This window comes from Neophocaena asiaeorientalis, unplaced genomic scaffold (assembly GCF_003031525.2).
Source record: "Neophocaena asiaeorientalis asiaeorientalis breed wild unplaced genomic scaffold, Neophocaena_asiaeorientalis_V1.1 scaffold43, whole genome shotgun sequence".
Lineage (NCBI taxonomy): Eukaryota > Metazoa > Chordata > Mammalia > Artiodactyla > Phocoenidae > Neophocaena > Neophocaena asiaeorientalis.
The window spans coordinates 1,071,886-1,086,334 of NW_020173674.1; positions in this window are offsets into that span (position 1 = coordinate 1,071,886).

A 14,449-nucleotide genomic window follows, 5' to 3' on the forward strand; every position below is an offset into this window, starting at 1 on the left:
TGACTCCCAACTCAGTGTTTCAACAAATAAGTATACCTGTATCCGTGGCGTAACAAGTCATAGAAAGTTCCCTCGCGACCCTTCCCAGCCCGTTCTCCCCTGCCCTCCTGAAGATCCCCATCAGTTAATGTTGCCTGTTCTTGAACTTCATAGACACGGAGACAGGAGGTGTGTATTCTTTTGTGTCTGGCTTTTTTCACTCAAGGCAATACTTTTGAGGCTCATCCACGTTTCCGTGTCCCACAACCTGATTGTAAATGTCTGTGGTATTGTATTTTGTGGGTGTGCGGTGATCCTTGAACCAATTCTCCATTTTTATGCGTTAGATTCTTTCCATACCTTGGCTATTAAAAGCAGCGCAGTGAAGCAGCATCCTTCTATATGCTTTTTTTTGCCACTCCTCAGGGCCTGCAGGATCTTAGTTCCCTGACCAGGGATCCAACCAGTGACCCTGCAGCGGAAGCGAGGAGTCTTAACCACTGGACCACCGGGGAAGTCCTCCTTCTTATGCTTTTACTAACACATTTCAGATGATTTTCTTTCCTAGTATCTTATGACATTTTTAGAATGTACAAGTAAATACAGAGAATGATATAACAAACACCTATAACTCCGAGACCCAAACATGTCAGCATTTTCCCATTTTGCTTCAGGTTAGAAAGCAACAGTGCAGACCCCCGCGGGCTCCCTGGACCTCTCCTGCCCCTCTGTCCAGAGACGGCCTCCACTCGTGATGGCAAGTGTCTTCCTGGCTCTGTCTTTATCATTTTGCTGCATGTTTAAGTCCCATGTACACCGCATGGTATCATCTTGCACGCTTTAAGATATTTACATATAAGAATCGTAGTAACTGTTCTCTTTCAGTTTGCTTTTTTTCACGTTGTAGTCTGTTCATCTTTGTTGATGCAGTTGAGGCTCGTCCGTCCATTGTAGCTGTTGTGCAGGTTTCCGTTGATGAATAGATTCCCTCTGTCGACGTTTGGCTTGTTTTCCTACATGAAGCAGTGCTGCGAGGAACATTCTAGTAGATATCTCCTAGCGCCACCTAACTCGTAACTCATAGTCATCCCGGACCAGCTGTGTCAGCCTCACCTGTGAGCTCGTAACTCATAGTCATCCCGGACCAGCTGTGTCAGCCTCACCTGTGAGCCTGTTGAAACGCAAACTCTCAGAGCCCACCCCAAGCCTGCTGAGCCAGAATCTGTGTTTTAACAACTCTGGGAGATTCATAGGCACATTTGATTTTTTAAAATATTTATTTATTTATTTTTGGCTGCGTTAGGTCTTTGTTGCTGCGCGCAGGCTTGCTTTAGTTGCGGCGAGCGGGGGCAGCTCTTCGTTGCGATGCATGGGCTTCTCATTGCGGTGGCTTCTCTTGTTGCGGAGCACAGGCTATAGGCGCGCAGCCTCAGTAGTTGTGGCAGGCGGGCTCAGTAGTTGTGGCTCGTGGGCTCTAGAGCGCAGGCTCAGTAGTTGTGGCGCACGGGCTTAGTTGCTCCGCAGCAAGTGGGATCTTCCCGGACCAGGGCTTGAACCTGTGCCCCCTGCATTGGCAGGCGGATTCTTAACCACTGCGCCACCAGGGAAGCCCCCACATTTGACTAACCTGTGAGCTCGTAACTCATAGTCATCCCGGACCAGCTGTGTCAGCCTCACCTGTGAGCCTGTTGAAACGCAAACTCTCAGAGCCCACCCCAAGCCTGCTGAGCCAGAATCTGTGTTTTAACAACTCTGGGAGATTCATAGGCACATTTGATTTTTTAAAATATTTATTTATTTATTTTTGGCTGCGTTAGGTCTTTGTTGCTGCGCGCAGGCTTGCTTTAGTTGCGGCGAGCGGGGGCAGCTCTTCGTTGCGATGCATGGGCTTCTCATTGCGGTGGCTTCTCTTGTTGCGGAGCACAGGCTATAGGCGCGCAGCCTCAGTAGTTGTGGCAGGCGGGCTCAGTAGTTGTGGCTCGTGGGCTCTAGAGCGCAGGCTCAGTAGTTGTGGCGCACGGGCTTAGTTGCTCCGCAGCAAGTGGGATCTTCCCGGACCAGGGCTTGAACCTGTGCCCCCTGCATTGGCAGGCGGATTCTTAACCACTGCGCCACCAGGGAAGCCCCCACATTTGACTTTTTGCTTTTCTTTTTTGCACCATTTTAGTTAATGGTTACAATCATTGTGCCATAAAATTGACTTCTTTGTTGACTCTTTATTGTGGTAAAATATACGTAACGTAAAACTTACCATCTTGGCCGTGTCTAAGTGCACAATTTGATGGCATGGAGCACGTTCACATTGTTGGGCAGCCATCACCACCATCGTCCCCAGAACTTGTTCATCCTCCCAAACCGACACTCTGTCCCGACTAAACCCTAACAGCAAAGGGATTTGGTTATATATATGTGTATATATATATATATTTATATATATATAATTCTTCAGATTATTTTCCATTATAGGTTATTACAAGATATTGAACGTAGTCCCCTGTGCTATACCACAGATTTGTCCTTTTATGACTGGCTTATTTCCCTTAACATGATGTTTTCAAGATTACCCTGTGGTAACATGTGTCAGAATTTCATTCCTTATTTTTTTCATTTAATCTAATTAATTAATTAATTTTTATTTTTGGCTCTGTTGGGTCTTAGTTGTGGCTCACGGGATCTTCGTTACAGCACTGCGGGATCTTTTGTTGCAGTGTGTGGGCTTCTCTCTAGTTGTGGTGTGTGGGCTCCAGGGTGCATGGGCTCTGTACTTTGCGGCACGCAGACTCTCTAGTTGTGGCACGTGGGCTTAGTTGTTCCGCAGCATGTGGGATCTTAGTTCCAGACCGGGGATCGAACCCGAGTCCCCTGCATTGGATGGCGGATTCTTTACCACTGGACCACCAGGAATGTCCCTCTTTCCTTCTTATAACTGACTAATATTCCATTGTATGGATGGACCACATTGTGTATCCATTCATCCGTCGATGGACACTTGGGTTGTTTCTACCTTTTGGCTACCATGCATAGTGCTTCTATCGACATGGGTGTGTAAGTATTTATTTGAGATCCTGCTTTGAATTATTTGGGGGATATACCCAGAAGTGGGATTGCTGGATCATATGACAATTTTGTGTTTAACTTTTGAGGAACCAATAAATTGTTTTTCACAGCAGGTGCACCGTTTTGCTTTATTTCTTTATTTTATTTTATTCTTGGCTACGTTAGATCTTAGTTGTGGCTTGCGGGATCTTCGTTGCAGCATGCAGGATCTTTCATTGTGGCGTGTGGGCTTCTCTCTAGTTGTGGCACGCAGGCTCCAGGGTGTGTGGGCTCTATAGTCTGTGGCACGTGGGCTCTCTAGTTGAGGCATGTGGGCTCAGTGTTGTGGTGCGAGGGTTTAGTTGCCCCGTGGCATGTGGGATCCTAGCTCCCTGGACCGGGAATTGAAACTCCATCTCCCGCATTGTAAAGCAGATTCTTTACCACTGGACCACCAGGGAAGGCCCGGTGCACCGTTTTACATTCCCAACAGCAGCTCATGAGGGTTCCAATTTCTCAACATCCTCGACAAAATTGACTCGAATTTTAACACATGTGTAGTTCTGTGACTTTTAACACATGTGTAGGTTCATGTACCATCGTCATAGTCAGGATACAGACCAGTTCTCCTAAGATTCTCCCTTGTGCTCACAGGGATCCTGATAGCCACAGTGGGCCCACCTTGATAACCCAGGACAATCTCCTCATTTCAAGGTTCTGAACTAAGTCATATCTGCAAAGTTTCTTTTGCCATGTAAGGTAATATATTCACTGGCTCTGAGGAGTAGAACGTGAACATCTTTGGGTGTCCATCATTCTGTCTCCCACAGTTGGCATGATATCTTCCTTAAGTATCTGGAAGTATTCATTGTTGAAGACGTTGGTCTTCCGCTTTCTTCATGGGAAGATTTTCAGTTACAGTTTCATTTTCTTTAACAGATACAGGACTATTCACACTTTCTATTTCTTCTCATGTCAGTTGTGATAAAACTGTGTTTTTCAAGGAATTTGCCTATTTCATCTAAATTTTGAAATTATTCATGTAAATTTGTTCTCATACCTAGTTATTATGTTTTTGTCGGGTGTAGGATATGTAGTGACGTCACCTTTTTATGTCTGTTATTTGTAATTTATCTTTTTCTCTATTTTTTTGATCAGTATTGCTGGTGGTGTGTAAATTTTGTTTTTTGTTGTTGTTGGTTTTTTTGTTTGTTTGTTTTTGTTTTGTTTTGGCTGTGCCCCATGGCTTGTGGGATCTTAGTTCCCTGAGAAGGGATTGCACCCAGGCCCTCAGCAGTGAAAGCATGGAGTCCTAATCACTGGACCGCCAGGGAATTCCCTGTAAATTTTGTTCGTCTTTATGAAGAGCAAACATTTGACTATGTTCAGTTTCTCTATTTTACATCTGATTTCAATTTCATTGAGTTATGCTCCTACTTTTACTATTTCTTTTCTTCTACTTTATTTCACATTCAGTCTGCTTTTCTTTTTCCAGCTTCTTGAGATGGAAATTTATTTGATTTTCACCTACTCTTCTTTTCTAAAACATGCGTTTTGAGCTATAGATGTTTCCTTAAGCACTGCTGTCCAAAATATCTTCTAATTTCCACTGTGATTTCTTATGCTTATGGGTTATTTTGAAGTCTGTGATTTAATTTTCAAACATTTGGGGATTGAAAAAAGATATCTTTCTCCTATTGCGTACATGTTTGATCCCTCTCTGTCAAAGAACATACTCTGTAACATTTCAGTAGATGTCAATTAGGTCAGATTGGCTAATCACATTGTTCAGATCGCCTATATCCTTACTGATTTGTTTTATCTCCTTGTTGTATCTGAGATATAAAAATTAAAATTTTTAATTTTACTGAGATGATATAAATTAAAATTCTCAATCCTATTTGTGGATTTGTATATTTCTTCTTTTAGTTTCGTCAGCATTTGCTTCATATATTTTGAAGCTGTTATTTGGTTCATAGACATTTAGGGTTGTTTTCTTTTTGGCCTCATTGACTCCTTCAGCATCATGAAATGCTCTTTGTTATCTCTGGTAATAGTTTTATCTTAAGGTCTACCTTGTTTGGTATTAATATAGCTACATTAGTTTTCTATAAAATTAGTGTTTACATGGTATATGCTTTTCCCACCTTTTCACCTTCTACCTTTCTGGGTCCCAATATGTAAAGTGTGCCTTTTGTAAATAACAGGTAGTTGAGTTTACTTTTACTTTTCCTATCTGACATTTGACGTTTCTTTGAGTGTTCAGATTATTTGTGTTTTTGCTGTAATTGCTGATATTGTTGGGCTTAAGTTGCTGTTTTTTAAAATTTTTATTTATTTTTGGCTGTGTTGGGTCTTTGTTGCTGTGCGTGGGCTTCCTCTAGATGCGGCGAGCAGGGGCTACTCTTCACTGCGGTGTGTGGGCTTCTCATTGCGGTGGCTTCTCTTGTTGCGGAGCACAGGTTCTAGGCGTGTGGGCTTCAGTAGCTGTGGCACGTGGGCTCAGTAGTTGTGACTCGTGGGCTCTAGAACTCAGGCTCAGTAGTTGTGGCGCATGGGCTTAGCTGCCCCGCGGCATGTGGGATCTTCCCGGACAAGGGCTCGAACCAGCGTCCCCTGCACTGGCAGACACATTCTTAACCACTGCGCCATCAGGGAAGCCCTAAATTGCTGTTTTTATTTCTTTCATTTCTTCTCTGTTCCTTCTTTCTTGCCTTCTTTTGTATTCTTTTTTTTTTTTTTGTGGTACGCGGGCCTCTCACTGTTGTGGCCTCTCCCGTTGCGGGGCACAGGTTCCGGACGCGCCGGCTCCGCGGCCATGGCTCACGGGCCCAGCCGCTCCGTGGCACGTGGGACCTTCCCGGACCGGGGCACGAACCCGTGTCCCCTGCATCGGCAGGCGGACTCTCAACCACTGCGCCACCAGGGAAGCCCATAACCCGAGTTTTGATCCATACTATTTTCATTATTAGTCAGTTCTAACTATTTTTTAATTCCTCTTTTGATTTTCTCTTTGGCCCATGCATTATCTAGAAATGGTCGAAATGTTCCTAATGACCAGGGTTTTGTGGCTGATGCCACAGACTCATTTCTGCTGGATACGTGAGGCGGCCAGAGCACACGGTCCCGGCCATCTGGTCTTTGTGGGGACGCCCTCGGCGGGCACGTGGGAATGTTTCCTAAAAGGCCCAAACGTGTTGAAGGATCCGCTGTGTTCTCCAGGCTCAGTAAATCCTTTACATCAACCTACGGTGCTGTAAATATTCTGCATCCTTAGCTAACTCTTTGCTTGCTTGATTACCAATGACTAAAAAAGTGCGTTGAAAGCCTCCCACTTGATTCTGGAGTTTTAAATTTCTGCTCGTGGTGCTTCCGGTTTCCCCCCGGTAGAACTGGAGGCCCTGTTAGCAGGTACCCACGGAGCCAGAGCTGTGCTGACTGGGGCAGGTGTACCTTCTCCCATCCAGTTTCTTTCCAACTTTCTGTGTGCTTACGTTTTACGCGTGTCTCTTCTGACTAGTGTAAAGCTACTCGGAAAGCTCCCGTATTCGGGGGCTTGTGTCCTTTAACCCATGAGCCGAATCCATGTGGCTTGGTGTGATTTCTGACACATTTACCTTTGTTCCTACATTCTTTGCACTTAACTGTCCTATGTTTTCACTTCTCCTTGTGTGTATGGGGTTTTAAAGATTTTTTCTTTTTGCGTTGATTGATTTAGAAGTTGTTTACCGTATTCCCTGTGTTACTATTCTATTCATTACAACCCTATTCATTTCATACCTTCTTGGTTTTTAAAGATTATTTTTTTGATGTGGACCATTTAAAAAGTCTGTATTGAATTTGTTACGATATTGCTTCTGGTTTATGTTTTGGTTTTGGGGGGCTCGAGGCCCGTGGGATCTAAGCTCCCCGACCAGGGCTCGAACCCACACCCCCTGCACTGGAAGGCAGAGTCCTAACCACTGGATGGCCAGGGAGGCCCCTCCCTACGTATTTTTAAACAACACATTGTCTAAATGCGATTGGCCTTCTACCAGCCTCCAAGAGCAGTGCAGGAACTCAGGAAACTTCGCCCCTGCTCCCTTTCCCGTCCTGCGTGGGTGTGCGTCCAGTGTCCGAGCGCCATCTGTTTTCCTGTTGCCTCTGGGCTCATTTTTGTTTATTTTTACAGTCAGTGTTTGATTAAACTCACCCACGTGTTTGCCAGTAGCTCTGTTCCCCATTCTTTCCTGCACCTGAGTCCTTCCTCCTTCCCGAAGCCCATCCTGGGCAAGCTCCCTCACTGAGCATCTCTTAGCAGACTCCATTTTCCATGAGAGTGGCTGGATTTTCCCCCTCACTCTTGGTACTGTTTTCACTGGGGACAAGCTTCCAGGTTGGCTGTTATTTTGCTCAGTGCTTTAAAGAGGCCAACCTACTGTTTCTGCTGCTGTTGCTGGGGTCCATCTGGGGGCCCCTCCTCTCTGGGCACCTGCCATTCTGTGTTCGCTTTTGCTAAGAGCTTTGCTGAGGGTCTGATTGTTTAACCTGCTTTATGTGCCGTGTGCTTCACGAACCTGAGCATTCTTGCTTTTCACCATTTTGGGAGATTCTCTTTGGAAATGGCCTCCCTTGGACTCTCTAATCTCTAATTGGACAAATGTCAAACCTGCTGTTCTGTCCCCACGTGACTTAAAAAAAAAAAACGCCCAGCTTTACGGACATAAAATTCACATATCATACAGTTCATCCGTTTAAAACACACAATTCAGGGAATTCCCTGGTGGCCCAGTGGTTAGGACTCTGTGCTTTCACTGACGAGGGTGCGGGTTCGATCCCTGGTCGGGAAACTAAGATCCCGCCAGCTGCGTGGCAAAAAAAAATCACACAATTCGATGGTGATGGCGTGCGACCATCACCACAATCATTTTGAGAACATTTTCATCTTCCCCCAAAGAGTCCCACGCCCATTATAGTCACTCCCTGTTACTCCCCAACCCTACACCCCCAGCCCCCCATCCTAGGCTACTTTCTGTCTCTAGATTTGCCTGTTCCGGATGTTTCACAGAAATGAAACCGCATACCATGAGGTCTTTTGTGACTGGCTTCTTTCCCTCAGCACGTCGTATCTAGGGATCCTCCATGCTGTCGGTGTTTCAGTACTTCATCGATACTTCACTCCTTATCACTGAATGTTATTCCATCATGTGGATAGACCACCTTATATTTACGAATCCATCCGTCGATGGATACCTGGGTTGTTTCCATCTTTTGGCTATTTTGGGTAATACCGCTACACACGTGCGTTAAAGGTTTTGTGTGGACGTGTGTTTTCATGTCTCTTGGATAGATGCCGGGAGTAGAATTGTTGGTCGTATGGTTGAACCTTTAAGGACCTGCCAACCTGTCCCTGTGTGTCCGAGGTGACTTTCTCAGTCACTGTCTTTCGCCTCCTGGGCAACATTCTGGGTATTTTCTCTGGATTCAGCTTCCCCTTCAGCTGTAGCTCACGGAAGGCTACTTTGAGTTTTAAATGTCAGAAGTTCGACTTTGTCTTTTCCCAAAGATGCCAGGTCTTTTTGAAACTATTCTGATACCTTTCCAATTTTTAATGCTGAAATATTTCAGGCACATTCTATCCTTCAACTGAGAACGCCTATCTCAGAGGTTCCAGGGTTCTAAATCTGCCGCTTGTTGTTTTGGCCGATACAACACCTGTCCCAGGTGGTTTGGGTTTTCCTATGGTGTCTAATTTTGGGTTGTGACTGCACGTTCATCTGTGCTGAACCCGTGGGAATTGTCCTGTGAAGCCGGAGCTGGGGGTGGATTCCTCGAGAGACCTTCTCTTACTTCCCGACATGGGACCACTTCTGGGGGCCCCGTGGCTCCACAGGGGGTACTGCTGTGCACTCCACATGAGGGCAGGCCCGTGTTCCCCCCAGGTGCCAGGCTGAGTCACATAGGTTTCTTTGTCAGCCGCCTTTGCTGGTGTTTGGGTTTTTTCTGGCCCACCTTTTCCTTGTATTAAAAACAAAACTCTGCTACATTTTAGCGATCTTATTCGCCTTATTCAGCAATTCATAAATCAGGCAGCATCCCCTCCAGCAGACGGAAAGGGGCTCCAAGGAGCTGCACAAAATGAAAGGTTTTCTAGGCCGAAGGCTGTGGGACAAGGCAGTTATAGTAGCCAAGAGTGTCTGGGTGTGTCAAGGTCACTTTCCTTTAGGGGCTGGCAGGGGTCAGTCAGGCGGATGACCTCACCAGAGTGACCAGCCCATTCCTGATGGACTGGTTTAAGATTCCATTTCTGGGAGAAGCTGAAACTGTAATTAAGTCTTGTCTCGGTTTGGTGACGTGGGGGTAGCATCAGCAACTTGATTTTTGGCCTGTTGCCTTGTTTCTAACACCCGCGAGTGACGGTCCGGGTTTGTGCAGGGGGGCAGTCCCTATTCCCGCACAGCCCCGTCTGGGGTGGGTCTGAGTTTGGCCAAGCTACTGCCACCTTGGCCTGCTCCCCCACCCACCGCCCTTCTCTCATCAGAAGCTGCCCCCTCGGTCACCTGTCTGCTTTCACTTCCTCATTGATTTTGATCTTGGAGAATGGCTCTTACTCCAGTGGAGCTGAGCAGAGTGGAGACCGGAAGAGAAGGATGCTCCCTGGTGGGGGCAGGGGAGGGGCACTTGTTGTTGGGTCATTTACTAATTGCCCACCATGCAGTGGCCTGGAGGCCCTCCCGCCCCAGCAAGAGGCTGGTTGCCTGGTGTCCAGAGCATATTTTGAAGGCGCTGATGCTTGGAGCAGCCACGCAGATCAGGCTGTTGGGGACCATGGTCGAGCGGTGGATTCTCAGAAATGAGGTAAGGGAAGGGACGGGGGACTCTGGGCACCTGCCAGGCCTGGACCAGGGCTGGGAACCCAGAGTCTGGATCCTCAAGGCAATTCTGGTCCCTGTGGGGGCTGGAAAGACCAGAGGCGAATATCTGTGATAACTGCTCTTAGAAAACTAAGAAAATAGAAGACTCCGTTACCAGATAAAGCCTGTCCACTGAAAGCTGGCAGCAAACGTAACACTCAGGGCAGAAACTGGAAACCGTCTACCGAAGCCTGGTAGCAAGAAGGGGCTGGCTGCTGTCGAGGTACGATGGGGAGGAGAGAAAATCGTTATATTCTTGAAGAGAATGTGATAATTTACATCAAAACCTCAAAGAACCAACAGGTAGCAAAGTCAAATTCATGTTTTCAAGGTTTCCAGATCAAGAAACAAAAACAAATCATTCCTTTTCACCATAAATAACTAGAGAATCTAATGGAAAGTAAGCCATTATTTAAAATACCGATACATCTTATGTATCTAAGAAATAATCTATAAAGAATGCCTGAGACCTCCAAGGGGAAATTGTAAAAATCTTTTTTTTTTTTTTTTAAAGAACCTAGAAGAACTGAATAAATGGAGAAATAGACCGTGTTCTTGGGTAGAAAGAGTTAACATTATAAAATGTTAATTTCCCCACATTACTCTATATATTCAGTTCAATTCCAATAGAAATCCCAGAAGGATTTAATTTTGGAATTTCTCCATAGATGTAAAACTTACGTGTAAAGTTCATGAATAACTGAGGCAATTATGAATAACGGGCAGCAGGGGACCCTCTGCAGATATTAGGCCACTCAGTAAACTCTCAGTTACTAATAGTTTGCTACTGGCACTGGAACAGATAAGTAGATGAAGGGCCAGAATAGGAACCCAGAAAAGACTGTGCGTTGGGAAACTTAATTTTTAATAAACTGAACATAGACGATGGTTCACTCCATACAGGAAGTTAAAATTAGATACTTACTTCACACCCCCTAAATCCAGATGGATTGAAGATCTAAAAGCATATGTAAAAGTGAAAGGGAAAATGTAAAAAAGAGTAGAGGATAAAGTCAGAGGTCATGTCTATCCTCTTCGGGGTAGGAAAGGAATTCTTAAACATGATCCCAGAGCATAAGTAATAGTTTGGAAAATGCTGGATCTAACCACATCAAATCCACAGATGTATGTCAGCTCAGTGGAGGTCACCGCAGCACAGCATCCAAGGATGGTTAGATATCTGGGCGAAGATATTGGCTGTGTTTATAACCACTAAAGGGTTAACGTCTAGACTGTAGTGGTAACCCCTGCAAATCAACAGGAGGGCTACCCACGTGTGGCTCTCAAGGACATGAGGAGATCTTTGCCCTCATTTTTTTTTTTTTTTTCCGGTACGCCGGCCTCTCACTGCTGTGGCCTCGCCTGTTGCGGAGTACAGGCTCCGGACGCGCAGGCTCAGCGGCCATGGCTCACGGGCCCAGCCGCTCCGCGGCATGTGGGATCTTCCCAGACCAGGGATTGAACCATTGGCCCCTGCATTGGCAGGCGGGTTCTTAACCACTGCGCCACTGGGGAAGTCCCCACACCCTGTGTTTTCATGTGCCAATACAAATAAATCTCAAAAACACCAGGTTTGCCTTTTTTTTTTGCTGCGCCACTCAGTTGTGAGTTCTTAGTTCCCTGACCAGGATTGAATCCGGGCTCCAGCAGTGAGAGGGCAGAGTCCTAACCACTGGACCCCCAGGGAATTCCCCAGATTTGCTTTTAAAAAGTGAGAAACAGGACAAGCTTTATAAAGATACATGCTGAAAAAATACTATGTACTTGTCATGACTGTACGCACATATATAAACTTATGGAAGACAGATTAGAAAGACGTGCACACTTTGGGTGCCTGTTGGTGGAGAGGGTGATGGGATTGGGGGTGATGGGATGATGAGGAAGGAGAAAAAAGTTAAATAAGGAAACAGGGAGATTCATTAAGTTATCTTTAGGTTCCATACGATTCTCGGCACATATACGATGCATAAATGTGTGCATTTGGATGTTCTATAGATGCATATTTTAATTGGGTCATACAAAAAAAAGATACAAGCCCTTTACAACTACAGAGATAAACTATGTACTCAGTGTAAAATGTGAAAACCATACAGAGAAAAGAGCGAACGTCTTGCTTTCTCCCTTCTCACCTTGTCCAAATGGAAGAGGTAACCATGGTTCACGGTTTGAAGATGTATATATTTCTCTGCCCCGTCCCGAAATGGGACCACACTGCATATCTCATGTAACTCGCCTATTTTCGTGACGCTTTCGCCCCATTTTCATTCTCTTCCTACAGTGAGATGCTGAATCAGTCAAAGTGCTTGTTTCTTCATTTCTAACCATTAGGAAAACTCACAGTTGCCTTTCTGTCACTGGCTTCTGGTTTATTTCCACGGTGGAGATGGGGCCCTATACGGCTTCAGCCCTTTGCGATTTGTGGACTTACTTTATGGCCAGCCCTGTTAAATTTTGAAAATGTTCTATGTGTGCTTAAAAAGCATGTGTGTTCTAAGTCGGTGGGTCAGGTTGTTAATTTTGAGGTTCAGATACTCCAGATCTGCCCTGATATTTTTTTTGTCTGATTGTGTATAAATTACTAAGATAGGAATGCTAAAATCTTCCGCTATGATTATGGTTTTATCTTTTTTCACCCTGTAGTTTGTCAAATTTTGCTTTACTTTTTAAAAAAAGACTCTGTCATTATGTACACATAGATTTTAAATGGTTAGAACTCTTAGTTTATTGAAGTGATTCTCTTTCCCTAGTAATTCATTTTGGCTTTTATTTCATTTTTACTGAGTATCGGTATAGGTTTCTTTGCCTGTCATGTCTTTTTCAATCCTTTTATTTTTAACCTTTCTATATCCTTATGGTTAAATGTCACTTTTGAAATTGCATGTAGTTGGATTTTTAAAAATCAAGTCTAGCAATCTTTGTATTCAAACTAGTGCATTCTTTTGTTCATTTTGTTCATTTCCTTTAAAAGTAATTTCTGTCACATTTGGGCTTAAATCCACCTTCTTATCTTGTATTTAATATTGCGTCAATTGATCTATATTCTTCTCACTTCTCTTACATTCCTTGGGTTGATTAATGCCTTTCCCTTATTCTCTTTTCTCCCCGTAGTAGGTACTGTTATACTCAGCTTTGGTTTTCGTCTCCAACGACCCCTACTATTTATGTGTTGGATCTTCTTTTCCTCTTTTCGATCCCTCTCTCTTGAATCCTTCTTTTATCTTTCTTCATTGCCTTTTGGCTTTTAAAGTTTGTTGTGCTTGTTTGCTCTTGTGTCCCTTTCATTTTAGTTGCAGCATGCAGGCTCTTCATTGCAGTGCACAGGCTTCTCTCTAGTTGTGACATGTGGGCTCCAGAGTGTGTGGTCTCCATAGTTGTGGTGCGTGGGCTCAGTAGTTGTGGCACGCGGACTTAGTTGCCCCGCAGCATGTGGGATCTTAGTTCCCCGACCAGGAATTGAACCCATGTCCCCTGCATTAGCAGGCAGATTCTTAACCACTGCTCCACCAGGGAAGTCCCTTAGTCGTTATTTCTAAAATGCTTTTCCTTTGGTCTCTAATTTTCCCTTGAGTGCCGTCACCTCATTTCTCAAATGTTCTGTTTCTGATTTATGTTGTCCATCCGTGTCTTGTGTACTTTCTTTCCACTGTTCATGAGCAGGCTGCATTTCTGTCTGTTTTATGGCCTCTCTGCTCTGTGTCCCTTGCCCGTCAGGACTTGCTGAGGGTCCTTGCTCCCATTGTCTGCTGGAGTGAGAAAAACCCTTGTGGTTTCACATGCTCAGTGCTGTGCTTTTCCGATGAATACCTGTTGGTTGTTTTGATGGTTTCCTGTCTTTGGGTCTGTCAGCTGTCCCTTTGTTTCTCCTGCATGGCTACTGATACCGTGAGGACCTGTGGCTCTTGGAATTTTGTACTTTGGGGTTCACCTCACTGTGTTATAAATTTCAGCTATGAATTTTTGTTTTCCTGTCTAGTTGCTTTTTCTGTTTTTTTACGTGGGGATATAGGAATATACAAAAACTATGTGTCCACTACTGATGGCACCTTTCTAGAATTCCTCTATTTGAATTCTATTTTTCCCCACATTTGAATTCTTGACCAAAATATGTTAAACAGCATTTTCTTTAAACATCATTGGATAAACAATGACCATGTTCCCTAGTGAGAGGAGATCTTTGGCATTCTTTTATTCCCTCCCCTCACCTCCTCAATGATGTTGAAAATTCTAAGATTTTATTTCTAGATTATTTTTCTCCCTCACATCATCTCTCCTTTATCTCAGAATTCCTTTCTTCAAAATTACATTAGATTTCTCCCCCTAATTATCAACAGTTATTTAGATCTTACTGCATGTTTTATTGGAACTCATTGCTCGCCAATGTTTCCGGCTGTTGTATTTTCCTCTCTCTTTTCATTCAGTGTTCATTTCATTGGAGAACTTTCTTGAGTAACTCGTGTCCCCTCCTCCCCAGAAATGACGTAATTTCTAAAACCTTGAACATGTAAACTGTTTTGAGAATGGCATGCCAACACAAGACAATT